The sequence below is a fragment of the Canis lupus genome, chromosome 7 (assembly GCF_011100685.1).
Source record: "Canis lupus familiaris isolate Mischka breed German Shepherd chromosome 7, alternate assembly UU_Cfam_GSD_1.0, whole genome shotgun sequence".
Taxonomy (NCBI): Eukaryota; Metazoa; Chordata; class Mammalia; order Carnivora; family Canidae; genus Canis; species Canis lupus.
Window position 1 is genome coordinate 33,794,732 of NC_049228.1, and position 27,998 is coordinate 33,822,729.

Sequence of the window (27,998 nt, forward strand, 5' to 3'; positions counted from 1 at the left end):
TCAAGGACAACCTGGGCAAAGTTAAAGATTAACTCAGTCCCTCATTTAGTTAATCGTCTTATTGTGGAAAAAAAATTTCTGTCACTTCCTTTGGAGAGTGAGCAGAGCATTTGTTAATCAAAATCTGCTTTGTGTGTTCCTCCCACGTAAGTCCATTGCTGTAGGCTAACTTGATTTGAATGACAAGAGTCTGTCCAGCTTCTGAATGAACCCAGCAAACTGGAACACACTTACCTGGGAGAAAAAAGAAATAGCAATATTGAGAGTCTATTTGGAATCAGACTGGCCTGGGAAAAGTGTAGATAGTTTATTACTATGTCAATTTCAAACCCCTCTTTCATTTGACACTTGAATCTTTATTCCCAGGGCTTCTTAGGTCTTCTACAATTTTCATGCAAAATATGATTCAGCAGGATTCATTGCATACTTGCTAGGTACAGGCAGTACGATAGGCCCTGGGGAAAGAGAGAAATCAGGAATAGAAAGTTGAATAAGACATGGTTCCTGCCTAAAGGAACTTAAAATCTACTGGGAGAGGAAGTAATGGCTAATACTGTCAGTTAGATTATTGAGTTATTTTATTGATTTAACATACTTTAACTAAGACGGGTGAGGAAAGAACTATTGAAAAGAAAATTGCCTAAGGAAAGAATGACATAAAAATGCTAAGGATCATCGTGGTAAGGCACTGAGATTCAAAGTGATTCATTGTCTTTTGCTGTTTCTACACTTTCTTGAACAAGATTATAATTTTTCATCATGAATGAAAATACATATACATTCAAAACTTCTTCTAGAGTATTTTCTTGCTCCCTAAAAACATAGCTGTCATGCCTTTAGTATAAGAATTTGCTGTGAGTCAAGCAAAGGGAAGAAAAGGAGATAGACAAACTACAGAGAACAAACTGATGGTTACCAGATGGGAGTTAGGTAGGGAAATGGGGGAAATAGGGATTGGGGATTACAGAGTACATTTATCATGATGAAAAGAAAGGTAAAGAAAAATAAAATAAAATGATAAAAAAATGCGCTTTCTGGGAGAAGGAAATATGAAGTTAAAATCAACATCAATACAAATAGAATTTATAAAAATGGTGGCCTTCATATGGTTTTGTAGGTATACATAGTGCATACCAACATGCATATCTAGATGCATGCAAAATACACATACTCATTTCACATACACGCATGTATGCATATACATACATAGATGTACTTGCATATGTTCATGGCCAACTCCAGAATGTTCAAGAGCTAACGATGGGTGTTTTGGTTTCTGTTCCTTGGCTCTTGTATTATTCTCATGATTGGAAAGACAGAAGGTGATGGATTCTCACCCTCTACTTTTAATCCCGGCAGCTGTGGTGGACAGTAAAAGAACTCTTGACCAGTGAGCCTTAGCTCTGAGTTTAGATCCTGACTCTTACTCATTACTTCTTCATCACTTGGAATATAGATGTTTCTCAGCCCCTGCTTGATTATTCTCCGTGAGATGAAGGGGTCAGTCAGATTCTTGCTGATACCAGTAGGTTACTGATTAATAACTCAAGTGAGGGGGATTCCTGGGTGGCTCAGTGGTTGAGCATCTGCCTTCAGCCCAGGGCAGGATCCTGGAGTCCCAGGATCGAGTCCCAGGATCAAGTCCCACATCGGGCTCCCTGCATGGGGCCTGCTTCTCTCTCTGCCTATGTCTCTGCCTCTCTCTCTGTGTGTGTGTGTGTCTCTCATCAATAAATAAATGAAATCTTTAAAAAAAATTAAAAAAAATAACTCAAGTGAGGGAAGGAAAGAAAACATTAACAAGAAGTACGTTGACCTCTCTTGACATTAGAGACAGTCTTTGGAAATCTAGTTCATCCCTTTTGCAAGCCTGTTGTACATGAAGATTCTGAGACCCAGATATTTGAACTCTACACACTGTGCTTGTTCACCAATTCCTGACTCTCCATTACCCATTAACATCCTCCACCTGCTTTGTGGGGGGGTACATATCTATGGCACAGTTACACCAAAAATTGGCTAGAGACAAATAATAACTGTTAAAAAGGTCTCTCATGGGCAAATTTCTTACTTCCATGATTTTATTTGATACTCATGAGAATCCTCCCAGTTAGCTATTATTCTCTTGATTTTACAGATGTGGAAACAAGGTTCAGAGAACCAAGTATCACACTCAAGGAGGGCTGGTTCATGAGTAAAAGAATCAGTGTATCAATCTGACACTGCTGCATTCTAGAAGAACCAAGGCCGACTGACCACACAGACAAAACATGATGCCAGAATTGGCTGGTTTTATGGCTCAGGGAGGATTATGTGGTAGTTTGATTTGATTTTTCCTCTTCCCAAGACTTGACTTGAAGGCCAGGAAGCAAATCTATAGCTGTAGCAGCTTTGGCCGTGCTTCTCAGTATAAAGAGAGGAAGGAAGGAAGCTGAGAGGAAGGGGATGCCTCCCCTTTCCTCTTGCAAAATTGTAGCCTTTGGATAACTAGAACAAAAATTCAAGTTATTGGATATAGACCTTTGCATAAAGTGAAGAAAGTCCACTTTGAGAGGTATATTCCACCATATACTTAAACTCTTTTCTCTGCTCCAGGACCTCCAAATACAAGTCTCCTGACTTCCATACACCCTGGTCCTTTTTTCCACTTGTGTGAGAACCTACTGAGATCAAGTTTGCTGTGAATGTCAAAATAAAACCTTAACTGATATAAAATGACTTTGAAAATTTAAGAATAGAGGAGAACATAGGAGAATGGGATTTGAGGAATTTTTTTTAAAAGAGATACGTACCTAACATGGGCTTATGAAGTGTTGGGTCCTGTCACCTGCCCTCTCTCAGTGTTAAGGGAGGGCTGCTGTAAGTGTAGAGGCAAAGGCTGCCTCAAGCTCCATAGGGAAGTTCAGTGTGGGGGAGCCACAGGGACTCTGCACTGAATGTTGTCCCCCCACCTCCACACTTAGGGGGAGAGTGAGGTTGGGTCAGCAGAGGCTGTATCTCCAGTTACTGATCATCCTTAGATAATGGGCTGGGATTCTCTGCTTAATCCTTTAGTTGGTACTCATGCCATGAGCAATAGATCCCCAAAAAGCACAAGGGTCACCTACTCCAGATGACTGCATTATCATTTAGGTCATACTGTACTGACATCAGGGTCTCTCTTCCTGCTAATCAGATCATTTAGGTACTCGAGCTGACTCAGGGCCTGCAGAAAAGAACATTTCTGGAATATGACGCATTGGAGATAGACATAGGGGACTGAGAATGAAAACCACATCCCAGAGCTATAAAAATGACAGACTGTTTACCTTATATGGAGTATCTCTAGGTTTATTTCCCTTAAAATGAATTTGTTAGCCTATAAATTAAAATGACCAATGGAGGCAATTATTTTTTCTTCTCTTATCTTTCTACCCCTTCTTGGATGTATTGGTGGAAATAATGAGATTAGCCAGGTCCTGAATGTCATAGTCAAAAATTTACAACCTTGTCCACCACTTTGATCATTTCCTTTATCCCACAGCTGAAGAGAACCTAGGCCTCATTATCTTACCAGTGGACAATAAGGAGACATAAATAAACTTCATTTCCCTTCTCATCAATTCAATATTGGTAAATGCAAGTTTCACTCCAAACCAAGGAGTTAATAGTCAATAAATACAATTTGTAGAAATAATCATAGTGAAAGACTATAAAAACATTAACCTTTCAAGTTCAATTTTTAGTATGAATAAAACTATATATCTTGACTCAAAATATCATATTTGGGCTACAATTTTTCTTTAACTTGCAAATGCATCAGATATATATATTTAAAGACTAAAAAGTAAAGCAGACACCTATATAACCACTGTCTGTGTTACCAAACAGAGCACTGCCCCCTAGTATTCAGCAACCAGACTGACAACCTTCCTTCTCCAGCCCCCAAGGCAGCCATGACTCTGACTTCTGTGATCATGTCCCTGCTTTCCCTTGTCCTTTTATGGCCTACCTATGTACTCTTAGACATACATTGAGTTTTTCTGATTTGTGAATTTATCTATTTCTTCCTTCAATATGTGCTCATGTGTCTTGCTATATAGTCTCTTCATTTGTACTCCATAATACCCATTGTACAAGTGTGTCACAGTTTCTTTACTCAATCCTCTGTACTAGACCTTTGCTTCTTTTTCCTTTTGCATTTGCAGAATATGGCAAAAGAAAACACAGAAAGATAAACCAGAAAGTAATGAGATTATTTACCCAGGGGTGCAGGTGAAAAAAGCAGACTTTACTTACTACATATTTTTCAACATATTCTTTGCCTTTGACCTATATTAATATGTTATATATTCAAGAAATAAAAATGATTTTTAAAAATGCTAAAATTTCATGTCAGCAGAAACAGATGAACCAACCATTTCAAATTTTAATACTTAGAAGAAAAGATTAATACAAATAATTGTAAACCAGTATTCTGACTATATGTTTACTGATGGTATATATATATATATATTTTTAAAGATTTTATTTATTTATTCATGAGAGACAGAGAGAGAGAGAGAGGCAGAGACACAGGCAGAGAGAGAAGCAGGCTCCATGCAGGGAGCCCGACGCGGACCCAATCCCGGGTCTACCAGGATCAGCCCTGGGCTGAAGGTGGCACTAAACCATTGAGCCACCGGGGCTGCCCTGATGGTATATTCTAAGGACAAAAAGAACTACAATAGAATACTCACTGGTGTTTTGAGTGACATTGCATTGAATTTACCCACTTAAGGAGATGTCTTTAAAATATGTCTTCCTATATAAAACCATGACATTTTAATTTATTTATGACTTCCAATAAAGTGTTATAATTTTATCTTTATGTGAGGCACTTGTGGGTTTTATTTTTTAACTTTTATTTATCCATCAGAAAGAGAGAGAGAGAGAGAAAGGGAGGGAGAGAGTGAGCATGGGGGGGGGGAGGTAGGCAGAGGGAGAGGGAGAGAGAATCTTAAACAGACTCCAAGCTAAGCAAGGAGCCCAGTGTGGAGTGTGGGGTTCAATCTCACAATCGTGAGATCATGACCTGAGCAGAAACCAAGAGTTGGTCACTTAACCAACTGAGTCACCCAGGCCTCCATGGCACATGTATTATGAGAATTATAGTGGCTACTTCTTGTCTTTTACATTACATAAATAGTATCTTTCCATTTGCTATTTATTACTACTATGTAGAAAGGTAGTGATTTTTGTTTGCCAAATTTTCTTAACTATAAAACTTATTTGGATATTGTTTGGGATTTTTTGATGATAATCATATTTCTGATTTTTATGCCTTTTTTTTCCTTTATCAACTGTGTATGTGCTAGAACTTACAGTATAGAGTACAATGCTGGTAAGTGATAGTGGACACTCTAGTGTGGTCCTTGATTTAAATGGAAATGCTATCAATATTACACCATTAAACATAATGCCTTCTGTGTTCTTATTTTATCTACCCTTTATCACATTAAGGAATTTCCTTCTTGTTCATAATGTTACAGAGTATTTTTAACTCATAAGAAGATGTTGAATAATCTCTAGCAATCTTTCTGCATTTATTATGACTCTTTTTTTCCGTTTATTTAGATAATGTGGTAATTTAGGTAAATTAATTAATTATTATTAACAAACTTTACATTATTCCAAATCAAAAATCATTACATTATGTATTTTATACGTTGCTGGATTTGGTATGCTAATTTATTATGATTTTTTTAATATGATCTGTAATTTATCTTTTCCATGTTTGTTCAGATTTGGTTTTGGTATTGAAATTAGTCCAGCCTTATTAAATGAGTTGGGGAATGATTTCCTCTTTTTCTGGATTGTTCTCTGGAAGACTTTTTGCAAGATTAGAATTATCATCTTTTTATCATGGACCTCATTGGTAAAGTCATATAGTAATTGTTATTTTGGGGAGGTGAGTAATTTTTGACTACTAATTCAGTTTCTTTAAAGATTATAGAATTTATAAGGTTTCTTCTCCTTTTTGTGTCAGGTTTATACTTTTCTAAGATTTATCCATTTCTGTTTAATGTACTGGCATACAATTGTTCATAGTATCCTCTTCCATCTTTTTATTGTCTGCAATTTCTATATCACCTTTCACTCCAAATACAGTTAATTTGTGGATCCTCTTATTCTTTTTTTTTTTTTAAGGATTTTTATTTGTTTATTTGAGAGGGAGAGAGAGAAAGAGAGAGAGAGCATGTGAGAGCATGAGGGAGGGGCAGAAGAAGAAGGAGAAGCAGGGAGCTCGATGCAGGGCTCAATCCCAGGATACTGAGATCATAACCTGAGCTGAAGGCAGACACTTAACCAATTGGGCCATACAGGATCCTCTCTTATTCTTGACTAGAGTCAAGACTAGACTAGAGTCTAGTCTCTAGTCAGAGACTAGAGTCACTGATCTTCTTATAGTTGTTTCAAAGAATCAACTTTTAACTTTGTTTTATTCACTAATTTTAATTTTATTTTCTATTTTATTATTTTCTGCATTTATTTTCTTTTTACAATTTATTTTGATTTATTTTGCTATTTTTCCCTCTTTGAGTCAAATGTTTATCTCATTACTTTTTATCTTTCCTTCCTTTATGTTGTAAGCACTTAAGGCCATGGATTTTTTTAATACTGCTTTACCTGCAGCCTACACAAATTGAGAATAGTATTTTCATTATTGTTCATATTTTTAAAAATATTTTATTTATTCATTTTTATAAAGAGACAGAGACAGAAGGGAGGGGTAGATGGGGAGGGAGAGGGACAAGCAGACTCTAAGCTCAGCATGGAGCCCAACGCTGGCTCAATCCCATGATCTTGAGATCATGACCCCAGCAAATATCAAGAGTTCAGCACTTAACAGATTGGGCCACCTAGGCACTGCATTATCGTTCACTTTTATTTTATTTTTTTTAAAGATTTTTATTTATTTATTCATGAGAGACACAGAGAGAGAGAGAGAGAGAGAGAGAGAGAGAGACAGAGATACAGGCAGAGGGAGAAGCAGGCTCCATGCAGGGATCCTGACATGGGACTCGATCCAGGGTCTCCAGGATCAGGGCCCGGGCTGAAGGCAGGGCTAAACCACTGAGCCACCTGGGCTGCCCTATTGTTCACTTTTAAATATGATTTGATTTGCATTAATTTGTCCTTTTGTTGAAAGGTATTTATAGATATACTTTTTAATTATCAAAATATGGGAATTTAATTTTTGCAATTTATTTCTGATTCGAGTTCATTTTAATGAGTTATTGGGAAAGATTTACATCAGGCTTTTGAAATTTGTTGAAATGTTAATCTTGACGTCCAATATATGGCTATTATTTGTAAATACTCTATGTATTACACAGTACAGTATCTTTATACGTATGTTAGCTATATTTTCTTAATGTGTTGTTTGAATATTCCATGTTTAATGATTTTTGATCTGCTTGTTTTATCAAAAATCTACCATAATGGATCCTCCTGTAATTTTGTCCACATCTCACTGATCTCCCTGTAGTTTTGTTCGTATTTCACTGATCTTCCTGTAATTTTGTTCACATTTCACTGCATACATTTTCAATATTATTAGTAAATTGAATTTAAACCTACTAATTAAACTTATTGTTTCATCTTGATGATCATAAAGATGATATAATCTTTTTTGCTCCAGGCTTTTCCCCTTAGGTTTATATTTATCTTTTATGAATATGGTAAGACCTAGGGTTACAGATGTGGTCTTTGATCTTAAAAAATTCATATATAGGGGATCCCTGGTGGCTCAGTGGTTTAACACCTGCCTTCGGTTCAGGGTGTGATCCTGGAGTCCCAGGATCGAGTCCCAGGATCGAGTCCCACATCAGCATGGAGCCTGCTTCTCCCTCTGCCTGTGTCTTTGCCTCTTTCTCTGTGTGTCTCTCATGAATAAATAAGTAAAATCTTTTTTAAAAATTCACATATAGATATAAGGTTCTAAATATTAGAGCAAGTCTTACTCTAGGTTCTTTGTACTAAATAGCGAAATCCTCAGAGATTGTAAAGAATTGAACAAAAAATAGCATTCAAGTATTGGGTATTTATATAATCATCTTTTCCCCCTTACATTTATGCCTTAAGCTCACAGGGAAACCTCAAGGACTATTTTTCTCATTGTCTTATATATACAGAGACATGTAGCAAATTTTTATTTTTTTATGTATGTATTTATTTGTTATCTGCCAAATAGCCTCTCTCTAAGAACTGTTTCTGCCCACATTCAAGTGGCAACTGCAATATTTATTGCTTTCCTTCACAATGACCCTGACAAATGGAAGAATTGTTTAGACCATTTGTGAACATTTGACAAAGGCATGATCTATCAGGGTCTTTCATCTGGAACTGAAAGAAATAAACCAATTTAAATGGAGTGTCTGGATGGTAAGATATACAATTAGGGATCTGATACAAGCTGTCTTCTTCATGTGTCTCAGAGAATTAGAAGAAACCAGAATATGGGGAAAAGAAATAAGAAAGTCATGCACAAAACAGAGGGGAGAGAGAGATGAAGAGAGTGCTGTTTTATTCTCTGCTTTTAGCAGTTCCTGAGGTCTAGTCATTTTCATTTTTTTTAGATCCTTCAAAAAATGTTTTTTCTGAGGAAGTGAAAGGATTTATTCTGAAAACTATGATACATTAATGAAAGACATTGAAGAGGCAAATAAATGGAAAGATATACCATGCTCATGGATTAGAAGAATTAAGGTTGTTAGAATGTTGTTATTACCCAAAGAAATATACAGATTCAATGCAATCCTTATCAAAATTCCAGTGGCAGTTTTTACAGAAACAGAACAAGCAATATAAAAATTTATGTGGATCCACAGAAGACTCCAAATAGTCAAAGCAATCTTGAGAAAGAAGAATGAAGCTGGAAGCATCATGTTCCCTCATTTCAAGCTGTATCACACAGCTATAGTAATCAAAACAGAATGATATTGCCATAAAAGCAGACATATAGATCAATGGGACAGAATAGAAAGCCCATAAATAAACCCATGCATGTGTGGGCTATTTATGACAAAGGAGCCAAGAAGATACAACAAGGAAAGGGCAGTCTTTTCAATAAATGATGCTAGAAAAACTGGACACACATACACACACACACAAGAATGAAATTGGACCACTAGCTTACACCATACACAAAAATTAACTCAAAGTAGGGTAAAGACTTGAATGTAAGACCTGAAATCATAGTTTTTAGAGGAAAACACAGGGAGTGAATCATTGGCATTGGTCTTGGTGATGATTTTTGGGATTGACACCATTAGCAAAGGCAATAAAAGCAAAAATAAACAAGTAAATTTAAAAACTCTGCACAGGGCATCTCTGGATGGTTCAGCAGTTTGGCGCCTGCCTTCCACCCAAGGCATGATCCTGGAGTCCCAGGATCTCGTCCCACGTTGGGCTTCTTGCATGGAGCCTGCTTGTCCCTCTGCCTGTGTCTCTGCCTCTCTCTCTCTCTCTCTCTCTCACTCTCTCTGTCTCTCATGAATAAATGAATAAAATCTTAAAAAAAAAAAAAAAACAAAACCTCTGCACAGCAAAAGAAAGAACAAGATGAAAAAGGCAACCTACTGAATGGGAGAAAATATTTGCAAATCATATATCTAATAAAGGTTTAATATCCAAAATATATGGATTCATACAACTCAACAGCAAAAGCAAAAACAAAAACCCCCCAACAATTCAACTAAATAATTGGGCAAAGAATCTGAAAAGACATTTTTACAAAGACCCAAATGGCCAATGAGTACACAAAAAAGAGCCCAACATTACTAATCATCAGAAAAACGTGAATCAAAATCACAGTGAAGTATTACCTCACATTTACTAGAATGGCTATTGTGAAAAAGAACAAGAATAACAAGTGTTGGCAAGGATGTGGAAGAAAGGAAATCCTTGTGCATTATTGGTGGGAATGTAAATTAGTGCATTCACTATGGAAAACAGTATGTAAGTTCCTTTAAAAAATAAAAAATAGAAATACCATATATTCTAGCAATTCTGTTTTTGGGTATTTATCTGAAGAAAATAAAACATTAACTCGAAGAGATATATGTATGATATGTTTATTGCAGCATTACTTACAATGGCCAAAATATGGAAACAACTGAAGTGTCTACCAATGCATGACTGGCTAAAGAAAATGTCACAAATACATGTGCACTTACACACACAGACACACACTCATACACTGGGATATTTTTCAGCCATATACATGAATTAAATTTTGCCATTTGTGACCACAAAAGATAGACATTGAGGGCATTAGCTATGTGAAATAAGTCACACAGAGAAATACTATATATCACTTATATATAGAATCTAAACAACAGCCACACCAACAAAACCCACTACAAACCAAAACCAAAAACCCAAACACAAGCCCATAGATACAGAGAACAGATTGGTGCTTGCCAGAGGTGGGGGGTGGCAGATGGGTGGCCTGAATGAAGGTGGTCAAAAGATACAAACTTCCAGCTGTAAAATAAATGAATCCTGAGGATATATGTACTGCGTGGTGACTATAGTTAATAATACCATATTACATATTTGAAAAGTTGCTAAGAGAGTAGATCTTAAAGGTTCTCATCATAGGAAAAAAATTGTACCTATGCATGTTAACTAGACTTATTGTGATGATTATTTTGCAATGTATGCAAATACTGAATCATTATATTGTATACCTGAAGCTAATATGTTCCATGTCAATTATATTGCAATAAAAAGCCATTTTCTTCTCCTTACATTATGCTTCTGTTACTTGCAACATGTGGCACTTTTTCTTAATGTTGTTCTTCATCAAATATTTTAGCTCTCTACCTTCTGGACATATGATAGCATTGAGCATCTTGTCTACACTGCCCCCCTGTACTCCCTTGCTTTTTTAGTTGAGTGGGACCCTGTGACTAGTTCTGGATAATGAATTGTGTGCTGTGGTTACAGGTGTCACTTCCAGGACAGAGCATCTTATTCTGAGACAGAGCTCAAGGCCATCCAGAGGTCTATTGCAGAGGTTAGCTAGTTTTGTTATAAGCCACTGTGCTTTTGAGGTAGTTTGCTAGCGTAGCATAAATTAATTTATTCTGATTGATATTCAACCAAAACAGCTGTAAGCAATAAAGCCAGCTAACCTCTGGCATAAACATCACTCTGAGACTTTTTATAGCCCTATTTGAGGGCATAAGATCTGACCTATGTATTAGATTAACAGTTCGTGTTTCTGTCTACGATTATGAGAAACTCACCTTTACAACAATTCTTGGCTTCGTATTGTATCAATAAAATCATATCTTTTTATAAAAACATTTATTTTTAAACATGATCATTCTTTTAAACTTTTAATTTGGCTCCACTTTGTCACAAACAGACAATGAAGTCTGAAAGAAGAGACTGAATTGAAGAGCCTAGCTAGGAAGTCTCTGTATCCAAGAAAGAGAAGCAGTGGATTTGGTAGTGTGATGTAATAAAAAATAGATATTTGCTTTTCAGTCTTGGTTCCTAGGGTTTTTCCCTTGTTCTTGGCACAGGACTCCTAATTTAAATCTCTGGAGTGATAAAACTGCTTTTCGTATGCTAATGAGACGACTAGTGTCTGTGGATTCTTACATAGCTCAGGATTGTGTTGGTCACAAGAGCAAGACATAATTAGAGGGTTTGGACTTCAGCTCCATTCCCAACCTCCAGGGAGTAGAGAGGGGCTGGAGAATGAGTTAATCACTAATGGCCAATGGTTTAATCCATCTTTGCCTATGTAATGGAACATCTATAAAAAACCGAGAGCTTCAGGGTTACTGAATGCATCCCCATACCAAGAGGATGGAACACCCAGGGAGGGTATGGAAACTCTTTGCCTCTTCTTCCGCACTATACATTGGCTTATCCATCTCTTCCATTCATCTGTTACTGAGTTATTGCCTTTACAATAAACCACTAATCATAAGTAAATTGCTTTCCTGAGTTCTGTGAGCCATTCTAACAAATTGTTGAAGCTAAAAGGGTGGGTTATGGGAACCTTTGACTTTGTGGCCAAATCAGACAGAACTATGGGTGGTCTGGGCACACATAACTTATAATTAGCATCTGAAGTGAGAGCAGTCTTTGGGACTGAGTGCTTACACCTGTGAAGTTGATGCTAACTCAAGGTAGTTAGTGTCATAGTTGAACTGACCAGTAGGATGCCTAGTTGATGTCTAGAGAGCTAGAAAAGTGGTTGAGGGTATAGAAAAACCCCACACATTTGGTGTTAGAAGTGTAAAAGCAGCAATAATTGTAGAAGTGTAAGCAGAAGGCTATACGAATTTCCAAAACATATTTCAAGTGAAATTCTTCCCTTGCTTGTCAGGATAGAAGTTGCCCACAGGCCCATTTTTTCCTTTGCCACATACATTCTATTATTTGGGATAATGAGTCAAAGCTTTGGAATCCTAAACCCGCAAAACCCATAGAATCTTAGAGAGAAATCCATATCAATCCTAGAGATGCATATAATACCAAGAGTTATCTAAGCTGGGAAAAGAGAAAACAAAAGCTTAGGGTAGAGAGGACAATGGCTTGAACCAGGGTAATGCCAGTGAAGTTAGTGTTTCAATCCTGGGTATAATTTCAAGGTAGATAGACAGGATTTACTAATTGATTGTATGGAAATTATTAGAGAAATAAAAGAGTTAAAACAAATCCAAGGATTTCGACCTAAGCCACTGAAAGAGTAGCAGTGGCATATCTAAGGTCATATAGCTAATCAACAACATAATCAGAAATAAGACCAAGTCTCCTATTGCCAGCTTAGTGGCCTTGCTGCCTCACTCTGGAGAAAGTAGAAAGGGAGCTAATATCGGAGATTTTTATTGCACATATTTCATGAGATTGCATAAGATTTATTTATCTTCATAGTATTTTATAGAACAAAGGAATAGTTTCATTTTATTTTAATTTCTGATATGTGTTCCTAGCTACAAATTACTTGAAGGGACATTTTTTACAGTAGAATTTGCAGAGATACCGGAACAGTGTGTGGCTATTATTCTATTGGCAATATAGCATCTGTTGAGAAGGTTTTGTGCTACTCCTGAAGCCTTTGTGGTTTGAGACAGAGGCATGAAAGACTAAGGGGCCAAGCAAGCAGAGCTCTAATGTTAGATTAGAGGGGCACAAAAGTTAGGGGCAAGGTGGCAGAGAGGCCAGAGGGCATATCTACCTAGCCAGGTTTGGTTTGGGTCATGTCTCTGCCTCAGATCTTAATCATCAGCTTCTTGGGAAGTAAAATCAATCAGAACAATATGGGGAAATGTTTCCCTCAAATGATGCCATTGCATCCCAAAGTTTTATAGCACTTAGAGTGAATAAATAAGAGACTGAGTCACAGAATACAATACCAACAGTGAAAAGATCTGAGTGGGACCCCAGCCCATGCATTCATATATTAAGTAAACATTTATTGAGCTCTTGTTCTATGCCAGCATGTTCTGGACACTTTTGATACAGTGGTGAACAGAGCAGACAAAATTCTTGCCATAATTGAGCATACTTCCCAGGAGGGAAAGACAATAAACAAAGGATTAAGACTATCCTGTGTCACAGAGAGATCAGGGCTGGGAGAATAGCAAAGCAGGAAGGGGAAAGGCAGAGTGAGTGGGGATTGCAGGAAGTATTATTATTTATATAGATTAGTCAGGAAAGGCTGATCTAGTGAAATGGTATTTAATCAAAGACTTGAAGGAGTTTTCAGTTCTATATGGGAGGAGCTTGGAAGTCACACTCTGTCCTAACAAGTAAAAAGCTAAATAGACTGAAAAATCAACAACTCTTCTTGGATCCGTAAGAGGAAAAGGATACAGGGCAAATCACTGTGCCCCAGATTGCAGAGACAGGTGAATATGGAGTCACGGCTTCCTAGGGCACAGACACTGAGTGGAACTGCTTCAGGAACCAGTGCCTGAACTGTAATTGACAAATTGCTGGAAGCAAATCTGAGAGTTAAAAACTTCAGGGGTCTTAGTCATAGGGAGGCCCCTAAAGCATTGTAAGATTTTCCTGCAGGAGCTAGGTTCCCACAGGAAATATCAGAAAAATTTCCTCTTGCTTCTGAGGAACAAGAACCACTGTGAAGTATGCCAGAGCACTCTGTTCTTTTTAACAGATCCTGCCCTCGGGGCAAATTAATTAACTGTATTCTAACCTGCTGGGATGTTATCAGAGCCCACCTGATGTGGAGAAGGGAAATGCTTAACTCCAGGCCTACTTTGGCCATTTTGTCCCACCTATATGGGGAAAAAAGAAAAAGGATAAACACTTGTGAAATTCACAATCCAGGCAAAGGCTCACTAAACGACTAAGATCTAATCATAGGACTATAGATAACTTCCCTTCTCACAGGTCATCACCATATTCCTAAAGTCTACTTACAGCAGCTCTTTCTACCCAGTGCATCATGTTCAGCTATCAAGAAAAAATTACAAGACATACTACAAGGCAAACAACACAATTTGAAAAGACAGAGCAAGCATCTGAACCAGAATGGCAGGGATGTTGAAATTCTTAGACCAGTAATTAAAACAGATTAATATGTTAAGAGCTCTAATGAATAAACTAGGTATCATACCCACCCCCATCCTGCAAATAAAATATGGTAATAATGATGTATTAGTGCAGGTTCATCAATTGTAACCAATGCACCACACTGGTGAGGGAGGTTGATAACAGGGGGAGGCTGGGGGCAGGGGCATATGGGATATCTCTATGCTTTCTTCTTAATTTTGCTATGTACTTAACATTGTTTTTAAAAATTTGAGTCTTTTATTTTTTAAAGTAACAATAGAAAAAAAAGACAGAAACTTGGGATAAACATGAGGCTTTCGGGCAGGAAATGTTTTAGAGAAGAATGAACACGAGCAAGACATGAAACAAGAAAATGCTTCCTATGTGTAAAGAATAACACGAAGGCCAACGTGGCTAGAACAGAATGTGCAAACAAAAGAATGTAGCAGAAGGGTTCAGGGAACTAGCAGGGAACAATATCAAATAAGGTCTCTTAAGGCCACTGAAAGTATTTGACCTCCGGTTTGAATGATAAAGGAAGCCATTAGAAAGTTCTCTACAAAGAAGTTGGGTGCTGTGATGAGGGTTAAACAGAGTTTTTTCACTGTTCTATTGAGAATACTATGAAGCAGAAGCTGAGAGGTGGCAGTTGGGTCTCACAGTAGGGAAATTGGTTAAGAAGCTATTGCAATTATCAGGGAAGAGAGGATAATGATTTGAACTAGGTGATACCAGTGAAGTTCATGTGTGAATTCTGGGTATAATTTGAAGGCAAATATGCATGATTTGCCTATTGATTGTATGTCAGTTACTAGGGAAAGAAAAGAGTCGAAATAAACTAAAGACTTTTTTATCTAAGCAACTTTTGGGGAGAGAATGCAGAAAAATGGATTTTGGAGGAATAACTAGGAGTTTTATTTTGAAGACACTGTTTGTGAGGTAAATTATATAGCAGAGAGTAATATTATTTGGGTTCTTAGATATAGAAGTGTGAAGTTCAGGAACAATTCTGGGCTCTAAATACAAACCAAGGAGCCATCAACATAAAAGTGCTATTTACAACCATGAGGCTGGATAATATGATTAATTGAGTGAACACAAATAGAACAGAGAGGTGTGATTTGGGGGCACTCCACTAATTAGAAGCAGGGAAGATTGGGAGAAATGTGCACACACACAAAAAGTAATCACAGAGATAAGAGGAGAATCAACAGTCATGTTTCAGGAGCCAAGTGAAGTATTTAAAGAACTATGTGATCAACAGTGTCACAAGGTCACAAATAAAATAATATGTGAACTAAGAATTGACCACTGGGTTTTGCGAAATGGTGGTCATTGTTGACCTTGACAAAAGATGTTTCAGCTGAGTATTCAGAATAAAAGAAAGCATAATTGGAATGTGTTCAAGAAAGACAAGAAACATAAGAGGTTTCAGTTCCATCCAATGCAGAAGATATGAAAGATCTTTGTTCCCTGACATCAAGAAAAACCTGAGAAAAATAAGAATCCTATTTTCCTATAGGTCAAGCAAAAAACTAGTGAGACAAGAAAGCCCTGAGGACTTGACTTCCCAAGAGAAACAGGTATTCAAAGAAGGCTAGAGAACCATGGCAGCCTCTGTACTTGGTCTGGGCAAACAGGAGGGCATGTCTACTGTAAGGGGAGAAACTTATCAGAGGGAAGAAGTCAGTCAGGCCTTAAACTACAGAGTAGGCTGGTGGGGCAAACTGGAATCTGTAAGTGTGATAAAAGTGCAAAGTAAAACAAAATAAACTTACAACAAAATATGTAGAATATAAGAAATAGTTAAAGGGATTATAAGGCAAAGGAGGGGAACTGAATGGGAAAAATTAGAGAGGGAGATAAACCATGAGAGACTTCTAACTCTGAGAAACAAACAAAGGGTTGCAGAAGGGGAAGTAGGTGAGGGGATGGGATAGCTGGGAGTCAAGCACTGAGGAGGGCACTTGATGGCTTGATGGAATGAGCACTGGATGTTATACTATATGTTGGCAAATTGAATTTAAAAAAAAAAACAACTTACAACAAAATAGTTGCTTAGCCTGACAACCCCTGGCCTCATCCCTGCCTCCTGAATCTTGGGGAGAAGTGGTGGAAATGGTCCTGCAGAGCAGCAAGGAGTCACATCGCATAGGGCATTTTCCTGTTGATTTATCTACAGGATAATTGTAGAATTATCTACAAATATTATCTACTGCTGGGGTTGAATCCAAAGGTGGGCAAAAACTATCTGAAACTGTTGTCTAGTCCTCTCCCAGGTCAAAAATTGACAGTACTAAAAACACACTGGTCGCATGTGGAAGGTTGGAGATTCAGCTAACACAGATGCCTTCCATCTATCTAAACCTGGGACATCTACAGCCTAAAGCAACTCTAGGAGAAATCTGAGTGACCACTCCCTCAATTTAACTGCTAGATGAAAGAAAGGACTTGCATGCTCTTGAAAACAAACAAAATTAAGACAAAGAGCTGAGTGATAGAGTTAAGCCTCACCACATCAACAGAACATTAAATGTGTATGAAGGAAATAACCAATTAAAAGGCAGTATATCAGAATGGATTTACCAAAAGTAAGAACAACCATATACTATTTACAGAAAATGTAAAAATAAAAGAATGTGAAAGACACACCTGTAATCTCTAAGTGTATGAAAGCTGATGTGATAATATTAATATCAGGCAGGCGACATTACCAGAAGCAAAGAAAGATTTCATAATGATAAAAAGGTCAATTTATCAGGATGATATCACAATTCTAAATGTTTATGTCACTAAGAACAGAGCTTCAGACACAAGAAGCAAAGATGGCATAACTGAAAATAGACAAAGCTGCAGTTATAGTTGGAAACTTTAACATTCATCTCTCAAAGAAAGGGAAGTGGGAAGCAGGGGTGCAAAACGTGGCAAAAACACCAAGGACACAGCAGGTTTGAACACTATCATCGATAAAGGTAACTCAATTGACATTTATATAATACACCAAACTGCAGAATACATATTATTTTCAAGTGCACATGGATCATTCACCAGTAGCAATCATATTCTGGATCATAAAAGTGATTCTTAATAAATTTCAAGTGACTGAAATCTTTCAAAGTATCTTCTTTTTTTAAAGATTTATTTATTGAAAGAGAGAGAGTAAGAAAGAGAGAGCACAGGAACTGGGAGAGGGGAAGAGAGAGAGGGAAAGAAAGAACTCCCCACTGAACACAAAGCACTATGCAGAGCTTAATCCCAGGACCCTGAGATCATGACCTCAACTGAAACCAAGAGTCAGCCACCAAGGTGTCCCATTTCAAAGTATGTTATTGAACTAAAAAAAAAGAATTAAATTAGAAAACAATAACAAAAAGATACGGAAAGTCTCTAAATACTTGGGAAATAAGAGCACACTTCTAAACTATTTATGAGACAGAGAAGAAATAAGAGAACTTAGAAACCATAAGTGAATGATAATAAAAACCAAACATTAAATTTTGTGAGTTTAAGCTAAAGTAGTCTTTAGAAAATTATAACCATAAATGTTTACATTGGGAAAGGAAAAAGATTCAAATTCTGTGATCTAAAACTTCCATGCTAAGAATCTAAAAAGAAATGTTTCACTCAATGTAAGTACAAGGGAAGAACTGATAACAAGTAGAAATCAGTGAAACAGAAAATATACAAGTAACAAAGGAAAATCAACAAGACTGAACTTTGTTTCTTTGAAAAAATTAACACAATTGAGAAATCTGACAGGACCGATCAAGACACAGTAGAAAACATGCATATCAGGATTAATTACCAATGTAGGAATGAAAAAGGAGATATCACTGCAGACCACGTGAGCATTGCTCCCACTCTAACAAGAAAAAGCTGGACAAACTACTATGTGATCTTAATTTTCATCGAGCCCTCCAGAGCTATGAACTCAGGGAAGTAAAGTAGTCTGAAATAGAAGAAAAGAATATTGTCTCCTGTCTTCTTGAAAACAAAAAGTGAGCCAGCTTGGCATCTGTGTAGGAGGAGAAAGAGCCAGTGGACACCATACAAGTGAACAAGAAGATTTGTAGTGAAGGACTAAGGTCAAGTCTGGGCTAGCACAACACCATAGAATTCTTGGGAGACACAGACACAAGAAAAGTCTGCATCATGTACAGACTCCTCTCCATGGACCCCTCCTGATGCTCCTGAGAAAACTTGAAGCAGGATGGGATACTATCAAAACAATCCTTCAAGTGGTGAACTTTGTTGGATGATTTACACTGTCTGATTTCAAGATTTACAGTGATGTTTCCCTAATCAAGACAATGTGCCATTGACATTGGAATTGACACACAGATCAATGGAATAAAATAAAGGGTCCCAAGACTGAGTTTTGGCAAAGGCATAAAAGCAATTCTATGGAGATATAAAAATCTTCTTAATAAATTGTACTGGAATGATTGGATATTTATATGGGGTGGGGGACGTAAAAAGACCCTACCTCCTATTTTACACACCTATACCCTACACAAAGAATCTAAGATGAATTATAGACCTAAATATAAAAATGAAAACTAAAACTATATAGCTTCTTAAAAAAACAGGAGATGATATTCAGAGCACATGGGAAGGCAGATATTTCTTAGACAAAAGATAAAAATCATTAACCATAAAGGAATAATTTTGATGAACTACTCTTTATTAAAATTAAAAAACTTTTGCTCATCAAAAGCTATCACTAAGCAAATACTGAAACCACAGCTTGAGAAAATATAATTTCAATAATTATATCAGACAAAAGACTCATATCTATGTTTTTAAAAACTCTTATTTGGTATAATTTTAATATGGTCCCCACAGTTCTCACCCCTGGTGTACATGCAGACCATAATCCTCTCCCCTTGTGTGTAGGCAGCCTCTGTGAACACGATGGATGCTACTGATGTAATTAGGTTATGGTACATGGCAAAAGTAAAAGATTTTGCAGATGTAATTACAACCAATAATCAGTCAACTTTTTAAAAGATTTATTTATTTATTTTGAGAGAGACAGAGAGAGTGTGAAAGATAGCATATGTGCAAGTGGTGGGAGGGGCAGAGAGAGAGAATCTCTAGCAGACTCCCTGCTGAGCATGGAGCCCAAGGTGGGGCTAGATCCCAGGACCCTGAGGTAATGATCTGAGCTGAAACCAAAAAGTCAGATGCTCAACCAACTGAACCACCCAGGTGCCTCCAATAATCAGTTGACTTTAATCTACAGGGAGAATATCCTATGTGGTGAACTTTTCAAAAGTGACTCAAAACAGGAGAGACCTTGGCTTTGAAGAAACAAGCTGTCACGTGAATGACCTGTAGACAGAGAAGCCTCAGTTCTGCAACCACAAAGAACTGAATCCTGCCAACAGTCTGACTGAACCTGGAAGAGGACACCATGCTCTAGATGAGAAAGCAGCCCTGGCATCACCTCAACTGCAGCCTTGTGAGATGCTGGCAGGAGACCCAGCCAAGCCATGCCCAGGCTCTGGATGCACAGAAACTGTGAAATAATAGCTGTATGCTCTTCAAGTCACTCACTTAAAAAGTAACAAATAATGATAATTTGTGAAATAAGTAATTTATGGTAATTGGTAATGCAGCACTGGAAAATTAATATAATTCAATAATAAGACAAACTCAATTTTTTAAAGAATCAGCAAGATTTAACAGATACTTCACAAAAGGAGACATACAAATGGCCCAGGCACAGAAAAAATGCTTAATATCATTAGGAATCAGGGAAACACAGATTAAAATGATAATTATTTGTCATTATGCACCTATACAACACTGAATTTTATTTTTTAAAATGTAGATTAACTGGTAATGTATGCATTTCTGGTGGGCGTATAAAATTTTACAACCACTTTGGATAATGGTTTGACAGTATCTGACAGAATCAAACGTGTTCCTATTCTGTGATCAGGTAATTCCACTACTAGATGTATGTATCCAAGATAAATGAAAACATATGTCCACAAAAGGATGTGTATGCAAATTTTCACAAAAGTTTTATTCACAACAGTAAAAACCTGGAAAGAAATTCAAATATTCATCAGTAGGAGCAAGGATAAAAATAATTGTGAAATAATGCTCAACAATAAGAAAGTTACATTTTACTGATGCATGCAACAGTGAGGATGAATCTCAGACACACTGGATTGAGTGAAGAAGCCAGACACCAAAGAGTTCACATTTCATTTCTTACAATGAAATCTGATAATAGATGGAAGGAATCTATGGTAAAAGAAAGTAGAATTGTAATCGTAGATGTGCTGAGCCAGGAGCCTGATGTAGGGCTTGATCTTACAACCCTGAGACCATGACCTGAGTCAAAATCAAGAGTCAGACTCTCAACTGACTGAGCCAACCAGCACCCCTAATACTTTCACTTTTAAAAAATATTTAAGAAAATTGTGAAAGGAAGAATAGGTAATAAGGAATCAGAGTCAGTGAGTATCAACAATCGTTGAGGTCTTGAGAAATTGAGAAAGGAAGTGATGAAGTACCTGGAGCATGATGTGGAGCCCAGTGAGGAATTTCTTAAAGTTTACATATAGAGTAGCATATTTATATGCTATACTCTACTACAGAGGGAAAAAATTGGTAAAACAGGATAGAAAGGGGTCTTCTTTGGGGAAATGTATATCAAGTCCTTTGCCAAATTTTTATCAATTTTTTTTTTCTGAGTTGTAGCAGTTCCTTTTATATTTTGGATATTACCCTTTTGCAAGATATATAGTTTGCAAATATTTTCCCCTCTTCTATAGATTGATTTTTCATTTTGTTGATTGTTTCCTTTACTGTGTACAACCTTTGTGTCTACTGATGGATAAATGTATAGACAAAATGTAATATATATAATGTATATACATAAATATATATATATTATACATCATGCTCTATTTTTTAGCCATAAAAGAGAAGAAAATCCTTCCATCTGTAATAACCTAGATGAATCTGGAGGATATTCTGTTTAAGTGATATAAGGCAGACTTGGAAAGACATATACTGTAGGATCTCACAGCAATTTTTTAAAAATCAAGCTCCTAGAACCACAGAGTGTAACATTGGTTGCCAGGACCTAAAGATTGGGGAAATAGGGAGATATGTTGATCAAAGGGTACAATCTTTGAGGTCTAGGAAGAATAAATTCCAAGGATCTAATATAGGTGTGGTGCCTCTAGTTAATAATACTATAGATCTCAAATGTCTGGCCACACATACACAAATGATTACTGTGTGAGGTGGTGGATATGCTAATAAACTTGACTGTGATCATCATTTCATAATGTATACATACATTAAATCATCATCTTGTACATCTTAAAAATTGAAAACAGGGGCACCTGAGTGGCTTAGTCAGTTAAGCATCCGACTCTTGATTTTGGCTTAGGTCATGATCTCAGGGTCGTGATATCAAGCCCCTGTGTCAGGCTCTGCACTCACCTGGGAGTCTACTTGAGAATCTCTCTCTTCCTCTCCCTCTGCCCCTTCCTCCTGTGTGCTCATGCTCTCTCTCTCTCTCTCTCTCAAATAAATCAATAAATCTTTTTAAAAAATTATGTTACATAGAGTGGGCATAGGAGGACTTTGGTTAAGGGAACTAATATTTGGGCAAAGCAAAGACTGGTAGCTCCCAAGACCTCTTTTCCTTCACATTCAGTTCCTCATAGTAAATTGTAGAAAAGCAACTTACTATGAGATGAAATCTCAACAGTGGTAGGGAAAATATTCATACAAATTTATAATATCCCATCCTCAGAGACTCTTCTTCATCTGCAGCCATACACATCCAGAGATCCACCTCCACTGATGTTTCTGCAAGTCCTGTCTGAGAATTAAAATGCATTCATGCATTAAAATTCACCTTTCTGAGGAGGAAATAAATTCTGAATATTACCTGTGTTATAAATATCTTTCAACAATTTTTATTTATAAGAAGTAGCTATTTAAATATCCATCTAAAAATAATTCTAACTTTCCTGAGTAAAGAAGAGAAAAGAAAAGCAAAATTTCTCAACATATGGATATAGGAAGGTGAACTTATATTAAGGACGAGTTGAAGAAAGCACAGGTAGATGGGGGGGGATATATTGTTAATAACTCAGCTACTAAACCAGGTTCCTTTTGGCCCTAGAATTGCTCTATCCCAGGGATCTGCAGACATTTTCTGAAAAGTGCCAAATGATAAATATTTCAGGCATTGTGAGACACCTATAACACATATAACCTACAAAACTTTGTAGCATGAAAGAGCCATCAACATGCGAAAAGGATGAGAAAGGGAGGGTTCCAATCAAACATGATTTGCAAAATAGGTGGCAGGCCTGGTACATGCTTCTTGGGTAGACATCAAGGTTAAATATTTTTTCTGCAACGTGAATCCTAGAATATCGACGATGAAGGGGAAGGAAATTAGCACTTTCTCAGAGCCAACAGAGTACCTGGAATTTTCATATCCATAATCTCCCTTAACTTGCACAAACATTCTAAAAAGGGGGCTCATGACCTCCAATATTCACCCATGAGGAAATCCCCAAACCACTTCTCCAAAGGTACCTCAATGTTAGTGGCAGTGGCTAATATCTGAGATGATTTCCAAAGCCTCAATCCTTTCCAGCATTCTAAAATGGGGAATCATCATACGTGATTTTTAAAAGTAAGAATTCATAACAGCTAAAAATGACTACAAAACAACAAAGGAGATAAAGAATGAGCGTAGCTCAAGTCCCTGGGAACAAGGGTGTTTTGTAACGAAGCTGGCCTAGGGAAAAAAAAATCATATGGATCAGGTTAGTTTGTTAACTGGATAATGTTCCCACTCAGGAGCACTGGACAAAACTACTTTCCAGCAGAACCTTCACTGATTTGTGCAAATGGAAGGAAAGGAGGGATACCTCTGGACTAAGTCAAGAAGCCCAGGGAGGGTGCTCAGTGTTTCCACTTCCCTAATAGATACCTCTGCCCACTTGGGAGCAATATTTCCTTATGTTCAGGGGCCCAGGACTTCCCTCCCACTTTTCATTTCCCCTGTGAAAAGAAGCCAAGGTTTGGTACCAGCTGATTTTTCTTCATTCTTTCAGTGGCCACCAGCTCCCTTTCATGGTCTTCCTCTATGGAGACAACCCTATGATATTAAGGCCCACTCTCTTACTCATTGGCCCAAGAAGATAAGAATTACATGATATCAAGGGTGCCTGGGTGGCTCAGTTGGTTGAGTATTTGACTCTTGATCTCAACTTAGGTCTTGATCTCAAGGTTGTGAGTTCAAGCCCTGTGTTTTATACTTTTTTTTTTTTTTAAGAAAGAATTATGTGGTATCAGTTTGTCAGGAACATTGATCCATTTCCAAAGTCACTTTAAGATCCACATAACACCTCAACTGGCATCATCATTTTAAGTTATATTTGTCAAATTGTAGATTTCAATAATCTCCTACTAAGTATGTGTTGTCCCTCACCTAGAAACATGGGGTATCCAAGGATAAGTAGGATTGGAGGGAACAGATAGGTCCTTAAATTCAAAACGCCAGTTTCTTTCAGCCCTTAAAGGAGGTGAGTGGGAGAGGCAAGACAGTATTGAGAAGGAATAAAGGTGGATTACAAACAAATAACCTATGACCAGCTTCTCAGGGGGCGGGGGGGCAGAATATGGTGCTGGGCAATGGGACAGAAGCAGCCAGAGCTCTGGGAGCTGCAATCATGGGGCAGACAACATCAGCATCTTTCACAGCTTGAAACCCATATCCAATTCAGCTTAGGTCACCAGAGGCCCCCTTTCTCCAAGACCTACCTCCCATACATATGAGGGGCTGGACTGACCCAAATGTCCCTTCCAGGTTTAACATCTCTGGTCCCACCTAAGGAGAGGATGCCCTACCACCGTAGATGTTCTTCTGCCCCAGGACTCCCCCTGGGAAGTGTTTCTTCCAGGAGATATTTCAGGGTATTGGCAGGGTGTTGCAGAGAAGACTGCACTTCCCTTTATTGTCTGTCCCTTAACTTCTCCCGATCCTCCAACACAAGGCTGTCCTGGCTGGAACTTTCTTTCAAGTTTGGAGGTCTCAGCTAGGAAGTGGGGAAGGTTACCAAAAGGGCATAGCATAGGACAGGGAGAACTTTAATTCCAGATATTACACATCTGGAAATTTCCTCAGCCATTCTCTTCCCCTCTGGGAATGTCTCTCTGACGAGCTTTCTCCCTGTCTCTGATGTGCTTCCATGCTGCTGACCCCTCTTTCTCCTTGATTTTTCTCTTATGCTTGACTCTGAAAGTGCTAACTGGATTTATCAGACCCAGTCCTAGTGGTCCTGAAGCTGTTTGTAAGAATCTGGAGGCAGGCATCCATAAACTGAGCCCAGACTGGTAAGCCTTAAACCAATTCCTGTCGACTGAGCAAAGGCCAAAGTTTCAATTAAACTGTCAGTTATCACATACGATTTCCATTGGGTAATACAAAGTATAGTAATGGTTAATGGAGAATTACTCTGACTTAACGCCACCCGCTTCTAATGAAAATTGAAGCCCCAAGTTCAGACATTATTTATGATGGGGAACTCTCACACATAAACAGAAGGTCTAGCAAGTTAAAAGATCTATAACAGAGGGTTGGAGCAGTGCAATGACCTTTAAAATAATTGGTTTTACCACACTGTGGTTCCAACCAAAGGTGAATATATTCATAGACTTCATGGCAATAAGCAATTTGTCAAAGATTAAAGTTCACCACTTAGAATGACTAATATTAGGATCTGCTCAGAGGAAGAAAATCATTCTCTGGTTCTTCATTTCATTTGTACTTCCAAGCAAATCTCCAACATGTGGAAGTGTAACTAGAATTTGGCAATAATGAGATTCAGTTTTGCAATGTTCAGTGTAGATCACTTTGATTTCTATATCTAAGAAAAATCAACCACTTTTTGTTTCAAATGGAATTAGGTTTCCTGGACCTTGGTTACCAGATTCAAACATTTGGTAACCATGTGCCCTACTCTACCAACATTATGGCATCTGAGGGCCTAACTCAGATTTCCATCTAGGAGTGATACCATCAATGAGCAAGAAGGTATAAGGATATTAAAGGCTCCAGGGTGGAGATATATATAAAGTTTTCCCAAGATTTATGGCACTCACTACATTCTGTACTACCAGGGATTGCTTGTATATAAATCTGGTGAAGAAATTTCCATCTTTGTTGACAAATACATCCCTGGAGGAATGGCCCCCAGGAAAGCAATACTCTACTTCTCCATGACTCTGGGTAGTGCCCATCAATTGTGCTGCCAGTCCTGGCACTTGGGGTCCCAGAAATAATTAATTCCACTGAGAGAGTACATAGAATAAATAAAGGCTAAAATTAATCAAAATGTGACCAGAGTTTTAATCAGGCAGCACAGGACTTGACAAGAGGGATGTAAATATTATTGTAAGTCACATCAAATCTGTTAGCAAATGAAATCCAAATCCAGAGAAACTGATTCCTGTCAGAGAAGGAGGAAGCTTGGGGAGGCCCCTGAGGCTGATAAAACTCAGAAGGGTCAGTCTATTCTCACCTCTGCCAAGAGCTTCCGTGAGGGGGGAAAAAATCTTTAAACGTGTAGGAATAGTTTTTATTCTTAAATATGTATAACGTTATAATCTTTCAAGCTTACTTTTAGAGAGATTTATCATGGTTGGTGGGGGGGGGGGGGGGGAGGAGGGTCCCAGTCAATCACACTTCAGAGAAATCGTAGACATTACAAAATTCCATAACAATATCTGTTGTGAGGGCAGGATCTACAGTGTCTCCTTTGCCCTCACACTCAAGAGGCCTTTGGTGCCTGATAGTGAAAAAAATTAATGGGTTCTGAGACTTAATCAGCAAAAGCTCCTCGAGTGTGGAACATTTTGTTAGATTCTATAGATAAGCTATCACTTCATTAGAATTACATACCACTGAAGCTTGGGAATTAAATCTCCTAGTTAGAATAAGGATAAACAGAGCTAACAAATTCGGGTGCACAGAGGCACCGCAGCCTTAACAAGCAGATCTCCTCGAGGCTCACCTTGAGAGTTTTGCTCCTGGTTTCCCGCCGGTCCCCCAGCTCAGGTGTGGGCTGGCCAGGCAGCTGCTCCCCTCTGACGTCACCGGGGAAGCCACGCCCACCGGCTGCTCCCAGACAATGCCCGAGTGCGTGTGGATGGAGCCTGAGCTAGAGCAGGACCTGCAGGCCCGAGGCAGGGGGCTCCTGTCATGGATGCCTTTGGCTTCACGGTTTCCCCAAGGCTCTGTTGAGCCTTCCTTAGACAGCTGGACGACAGTCTAGGGCACCTCCTGCCTTCTCTACCTCTCTCCTTCACTTGGGATCAGATAGAAAATTCTCCAGCCTTCCCTGACTCCCTAGTCCCCTCCTCTCCGCCCGCCCCCGCACAGGCATATTCCTCAATAATATCCCTGCACGTGTAATCCCATCTTGGCATCTAGCCTAACACATCAAGAAGAAGGGAAGACGGAGGGAATGCAGCCCGCGGAGCACAGGAGCCTCTTCTGTGACCTCCTAAAATCAAGCCACTCAGGTACCCAGATTTCCACTCGCCCTGCCTGCCCAATAGATACCCACTGCTTTTAGACAAAGGAAGACGACCGCTTTTAGGTAAAGGCACTAGCAATATCATAATTAACATATGATTATATGTATAATATTCGTGTGTAAGACAGAAATTAATCGCATTTATTTAAAATATGAAATTTTGGGTCGCTCAGCGGTTTAGCACCTGCCTTCGGCCTAGGGCGCGATCCTGGAGTCCTGGGATCGAGTCCCACATCGGGCTTCCTGCATGGAGCCTGCTTCTCCCTCTGCCTGTGTCTCAGCCTCTCTCTCTCTCTCTCTCTCTCTCTCTCATGAATAACTTAAAAAAAAATATATATATATATAAAATCTGGGGCACCTGGGTGGCATCAGCTCAGGTCATGATCCTGGGGTTCATGGCATTGAGTCCCTCATCGGGCTCCCTGCTCAGTGGAGATCCTGCTTCTCCCTCTACCCCTCACCCCACTCATGTTCTCTCTCGCACTCTCTGTCAAATGAATGAATTAATTAAAAAATGTAAAGTATAAAATCTGAGCACTGCTGTCTAAAATAAGAGGAAAACTATTTTACATTTTAAAATGTGATAGATCGTAAAGAGATGGACATTCATCACTGTTTATGGCACTGTGCTAAGTCATGCAAGTCCTCGAAACCATCTTACCTAATCTTGCCATGCCCTATGGGGCACAAGTATCATCATCTGATGAAGAAATGGAAACAGGTTAAATGACTTGCCCCAGGTCATGTACAGTCTGTAATTTTGGATTCTACAATTCTGACAGCAGGGGTTGATTTTGAGGCTCTCTGCTCTCCAGCCTCCCGTGTCATAATCTGCGTCCA

General features: G+C 38.3%; 2 long non-coding RNA genes across 10 annotated transcripts in view; one reads left to right on the forward strand and one right to left on the reverse strand.

Annotated features, from left to right (window-relative positions):
- Positions 1 to 292: 292 nt before the first annotated feature.
- On the reverse strand, positions 293 to 27,922 carry LOC102156070. Of its 2 annotated transcripts, none has more exons than XR_005362202.1 (3): positions 27,820 to 27,922; positions 22,286 to 22,420; positions 293 to 455 (listed from the first exon to the last, which is right to left on the reverse strand). It is a non-coding gene; the product is annotated as an uncharacterized LOC102156070 (long non-coding RNA). The 2 variants fall into 2 exon arrangements; XR_005362201.1 differs by lacking the exon at positions 27,820 to 27,922 and adding an exon at positions 26,634 to 26,853.
- The window catches only part of LOC102156210, a 114,144-nt gene continuing 112,910 nt past the window's right edge, over positions 26,765 to 27,998 (forward strand). For all 8 annotated transcript variants that reach the window (XR_005362193.1, XR_005362198.1, XR_005362199.1 and 5 more), the window contains exon 1: positions 26,765 to 27,221. This is a non-coding gene — a long non-coding RNA (uncharacterized LOC102156210). The remainder of the gene's footprint in view (positions 27,222 to 27,998) is intronic.